Source organism: Lactuca sativa, chromosome 3 (assembly GCF_002870075.4).
Source record: "Lactuca sativa cultivar Salinas chromosome 3, Lsat_Salinas_v11, whole genome shotgun sequence".
Lineage (NCBI taxonomy): Eukaryota > Viridiplantae > Streptophyta > Magnoliopsida > Asterales > Asteraceae > Lactuca > Lactuca sativa.
This window is the reverse complement of record NC_056625.2, coordinates 176,088,018-176,094,188: the sequence shown is the minus strand read 5'-3', so window position 1 is coordinate 176,094,188 and position 6,171 is coordinate 176,088,018.

Genomic DNA, 6,171 nt, shown 5'->3' with positions numbered 1-6,171 from the left:
GAGTTCATTCATATGCAATAAATTAATATTAATAGGCAATAAATATAAAAAAAATCCAATAACCACCACAATGATTAGGGTCTTCAAGGAATTACCAGGTTACAAGATTATACACAAAGCAATGAAATAATAACAACAATCGGTCTAGCTACATGTTTTTGCCTAACCAAATGTACACCATAGAAACAACATCGTCAGCAACCTTGGTAGGGAAGGGTATCACCTTGTTGAAAACATTGTCATTTCAAGCCTTCAATAGACACTAGATGAGACCATTGAAAATATATATGATTAGATTCTGTCCTAAAATTGTAATTTCTACCAAAAATAGGCAACAAATTGGGATGTCAAATGAAGTAGATGATTCTATTATGGAAGAAGTTATGGCGTAGGTGAGTAACTAATCTCTTAATGAGTTGCCCAACGTTGAACATCACGAAAATAAGTGAGTGACATAGTGTTGAATAGGTCAGGAGGTTGAAAAGGGCTCATAACATCAGTTATGTGGGATTACAAGAAACACATATCACAAATTATATGTCTATTGATGTGTCTGTATGTTGGGACAATATGGATTTTTAATTTGACTTCGTGGACACTGTTAGCAGGTCTAGCAGTTTACTATGCATTTCGGACCAAAGCTTATTCATGAGGTCGACTCCATTAAAGCAATGTACTTTCTACAAATATTTGGCTCCTGGAAGGGGATATAATGGGGGAACCATTTTTGTTAACGTTTATTGATCTGCTATTTTTATACTAAAAATATTTAGGTTTTAAATTTATAGATCATTAATCTATCATGAATTAAATCAATAAGCACACAGGCAGTGAACCTAAACGAGTATAGTATAATTGTTGTAAATAAGGGTGTCAAAAAAAGATTTTGTTAACTAAATGAAAAATTATTTAAATAGGAGGGGGGTTCAACTTATCTTTTAAACTTAACTTTGAATTATCAAACAAACAAAGGATTGGTTGAAAATACTAATTGAAACACTTCTACTTAGATTTGAATCCCATTTTCCTATAACGATTTTGTTGATAGTGCAATGAATTTATAAATCCGTTAAATAAGATGATTTGCAATTAAGACCTAATACTAATGATATTGATTGATGAGTAACTAATTTAATGGCCATAAAACTAGCACCTAAAATTCAACTATATTAATTGCGTTGCTTAAGAATCAATTCAATGTTTAATATTTATTATTCATAAAACTAAATTTATATTAACTTGTATCTTAACTGATTTATGAATAGTAAATGATTTATGAATAGTAAATGGTTAGGACTATTGTTGGACAAAATCTTAAGGCTAGGTGATATAATTGCTAACTCAAATGTACAAGAGAATATTAGATATTCATATTCTGTTTCGATTGATTGTCATGATCACTGATAAAAAATCACTAAATCAATTCATGCATAATTCGAATATTTAAGTGATAATTTAATTAGTTAATTGCATGATCAATGTGTTAGCTTCTTATTAATCATTAGTTCTAGTTAATCTATTCAAGGTAACTAGTCATTATAAAATCGGCAATAATCGTATTAAATTCAATGCACTTCCAATAAATCAACCATAGGAAATTAGGGGGATTCAGAATATAAATGGAAGTATTTTAAAGCTAATGTTCAAATTACATTCTTTGCTTTGTTACTTTTAAATATTTGTTAATCAAGTTTAATTTAGTTTAAATTGACCCCCCCTCCCCCTCCCCCCCCCCCCCCCCCCAAAAAAAAAATTACTTTATTTTTCTAGTTTAATTAAATAGCTTTATTTTCTTAATCAAATCATACATGGTCCTAAGTGTTCGACACCATTTCTTACCTTAAACTGTATTACTTCATGATCAGGTACATTGCCTATTGTGTTAAGACTAGTTGAGATTAGATAGAAATTATAAATTTAAAACTAGTGCATAAAAATAAACACTAAGTGGTATAGTTTAAGGTGAAGACCATGCAAATGATAGATTTCATGGAGGACGATGATGGCTAAGGAGGTTGTTTGTATATTTGGTGGAATGTGGTAAAAAGCATGTGGATTTTGTTAAGCGGTCTACAATTACCCAAATAACAGTGTTTCTATTGGATGTTAGTAAATGGGTAATAAAATCCATGGAGATGTCCTCTCATACGAGGGATGGAATGGATTAATGGTTGAAGTAGCCCGTAAGGTTTATGGTTCGGTGATTTTGTCTGTTAGTAGGTGGTGTGGTTTTTAATGAATCTTGACACATCATTGTTGAGACCAGGTAAAATGAAGGTGAACACAAGTCATGTAATGATTGCATATTCACCTGAATGACATCCTAGTGGGCTTGTGTGAAATTCTTGTAAGAGTTTTGATTTAAAAGATGGCAGGTTAGGTATAAAAAACCTTTTATCCACATAGATTAAGAGATCACGAAAGATATATGACGGATTCTGTTATGGATTGTCTTGCATTTTAGATCACAAAGTTGTTCCAATGGTGTTGTTGGTGTAAAATTCTTGTATTTCTGCCAACCATACTACCTTTGGTGTAAGCTCAATTTTGAGATTCGTCTCGATTTGCGAAATCAATTGAGAAATTGACTCTTGAGAAATGGTTGACTGATTCGAAAGATCAATTTTCAAAATTGAATCCTTGATACTAGAAGAGAATTCCTCCAATTTAGCAGACACCTTAGAATCTTGCTCTGATTTCGCATCAAGCTTGGTCGAATAAGCTGTATTTTATTCAACTAACTTCGTAATGACATCAGCAACAATATCAATTTTTCCGTGTAGGACAAAATAATTTTTCTCTATCTTCTCAACCTCTTTGACCATCTCCGATTTAAGTTCAACCATCTTGAGATCTACAAACTCTTTCATAGTCTTCACTTGTTCATCGAAAATTTCATGACACTCCTTAGCAACATCACAAAGCTTTTGAATCTCGTGCTCAAAACTTTTAACATGAACATCCAATTGTTTAACTTGTTGCTTTTTAACACTTTCCACTAGACTTCAAAGACGGTTCTCCTGAGACTTTAACATGTACTCCATTTTGACTCCAAAAAAGAAATTTTGACCCCCAGTATCTGCGTGAATCTGTAAAAGAGAATTGAGTTTGTTGTTGAGGATCTTGAATTTTTTACCTGACATAATCATATTATCAGGAACATTATCATCCTCTAGGTCAAACTGCAAATCACCAAAAAAAGCCATGATGTCATCATCATTTGGTTCATCTTCTTGAACTATTCTCTCAGCTTCATTGAATTGCGAAAAAAATAGAATAGTAATGGGTTCATGCATTATGGTGGAGTAAGTGGCAGATATGGTGGAAATTGGAAGTGAAGTTGGGATAGGTGAGGATAATGGTGGTAACAAAGTTGATGTGTCATGGTTGAGGTTGCAATGGTGGATGAAAGTATGATTAATATAAGTATAGTCGATGTTTCAAGATTTGAAGTAATAGACACATCTTTGTTCAACACCCCTTCACCCATATTGACATTTGTGTCCATATCAAATATGTTCACAGTGATGTATGGAGTTCGAACCTCCTCCGTATGAGACTCGATTTGCGAAACCCTGGGTGGTATGACCTTATTCTTCTCAGGGATGGATGTAGATGTAGGAACACTCGAACTGGTGTCCATATTAGATACGTTTAAATTGACACCAGGATTTCCTGTCTCCTTAAAAATTGACTTGACAAAAGAATCCCTTCGAGGTGACCCAAGCCTAGAGCCAGTAATGTGAATATCAGATCTTTCGCTGTCACTTCCAGTATCTATTTTGACAGTGACTTTGTCAAGTAGATCTTCAAGTTATCTCTTATTCTTTTAATCTTTTAGACCATTTCTCGGGCTTGACGTTTCTTTGAAGCAGGTGAAACAGGAACAAAAATTTCACGAAATAGTACACCTCGTCTGTTGAATTGAGGTTTGCAAATCTTCTTTATACCCTTCTGAGAAGAATGAGTATGCGAAGAATCATGCAAAGGTGGCGCAGTGGTATCAACTTCAAGTTCTTGAACAGATAACCTGACGGTAAAATAACAAGGCCTCTTAGTTGGCTTGTTAGTGCACTTGAGAATACCAGTCTTCAAAGTAATAACTTATGTAGAGACTTCCTCCTCCACATGTTTATAAAAAAGTTGTGGTTTTGCAATCTGCTTCTTTTTCCTCTTTGCTTTAACATCTTTTAAGGAACGCTCAACTCCTTTTGTAAAAGAACTCCAACTAAAACATTAACATCAATGGATGCCAAGTATTGAACAAGAATTGGGTTTGTGGGATTAGTTTTCCTCGGCAATGCATTTGGAATACGAGAAACACTTGGAAAAAGGATTGGATCATCAACAACCAATTTTGGAACCTACAATTTCAAAAACTCAGCTTTTGCATCCTCTGAAGGAACCAAAATCCCTTCTTATTCATAAACCTTTTTGAGAATTAGACTCTGGCATCATGCACAAGAAACACCATTCGACACATTGGTGTAAGTAATAGCCATGCCAAATTCCTCCCTTAGCTGAGAAACATAGTCAACATTCAAATCATAATAGATTCCAACAATCATCGCATAAACTTATGTGACAACCCGAAATTTCCATTCTGAACAAACCATATCAATCCAATAGAAGTTAGAATAGTTACAGTGAAATTCCAGACTTCGAGTATAAGTTTGGCAGTTTTTCAGGATTTACACTTAAGGAGATATTAGGAGAGTGGATGCACTAGGGTTTTGTGCAACACTGTTATTCCAATACTCTAGGATATTAGAGTTCATTTCGGGAATAAAAATAATTTCTGCCAAAAATCCCAGGACTATATATAGAAAATTGAACCAAATAGTTCATTCGTTACATTTCCAATTAGAGAAAAGCCAAAATTCTCTCTCACGGATCTTCGGGTTTTTATCCCAAATTGTGAGTACTTCGATCTAGTTATGTTATATAGCTTAGATTGTGTTTAGAAACATCAATTTCATAACAAAACAACTAGATTCGCGAGTTTACCGCCCAAGAACGTTCTTGGAGAGTAAACTCCAAGATGTGGCTTAAATGCTACCTAGTCCTTTCCCCGTGATTTGTAACTACCTTAGACTTGTATGCTAGTGTGTATAGGACTAGAAAACATCAAAATCGGAACAAGACACCAAGATTTGGGAGTTTACCGCCCAAGAACACTTGGGGAGTAAACTCCATTTTAAGGGCCAAAAGTGTCCCAATGACCCTCAAAGCTTTAGAACTCGAACTAGAACCCACCATTGCATGTTTAGGACACCAAAAGCAATTAAAATCAATGATGAAAGTGAGTTCACGGCCAAGGAGGTTCTTGGGCCGTGAACTCCATGTTTAGGTGTCAAAATGCCTTGAAACACTTCCTAAGGCTTAGGCTTGAATTAGAAACACCATTAAAACACCAAGAAAAAGGTATTCACGGCCCAAGATGTTCTAGGGCCGTGAACTCCATTAAATGGGGCCAAATGGTGCCATAAATCCCCCTAAAGCCTTGGACAATTGCCTTGATTCATTCCTTGTTAAATTAGGGACTTGAAAACACCATAAACCTTCCCCCAAAGGAGTTTACGGTCGTAATCTCCATGGGATATGGTCCCAGGGCCGTAAACCCCTATAAAGGGGGCAAATGTCACCCAAACACTTGATTTAGCCTTGAAACAGTTCACCACTAGAGTTGTATTAATTCTAAGCTTCATTTAGAGACCTTATTGAGAGTTTACGGCCAGGAGTTTACTCCCCTGGGCCGTAAACTCCAAAGCATATGGTCATTTGACCATAAACTCCCATTAGATGTTTTGCACTCATTTGTTGCAACCCATTTGCCTCCTAGCACTTGACCAAAAGTGTTTTCCTCGCGTTAAAATGTTTATACTTGTATAATTAGTGTTTTAATCACTAATTATTTATATACATATGTCTTCATATGTAATTAGGATCATTGTGTGTGTCTAAAGTCTTCACTTGACACCAAGCACTTGTCCGATCCTTCCTTACGATAACAGTCTGTTCAATTCCAGTCACTTACTGCAGGTGAGTTCATACCCCCCTTAATCAATGTTTTAACTATTTTAAATGTTTTATGGGGGGGATACAAGTAGAATCATGCTACTTATTATATCAATCACATGTGATTAATAAGCTGCATTTAAATGATTTACC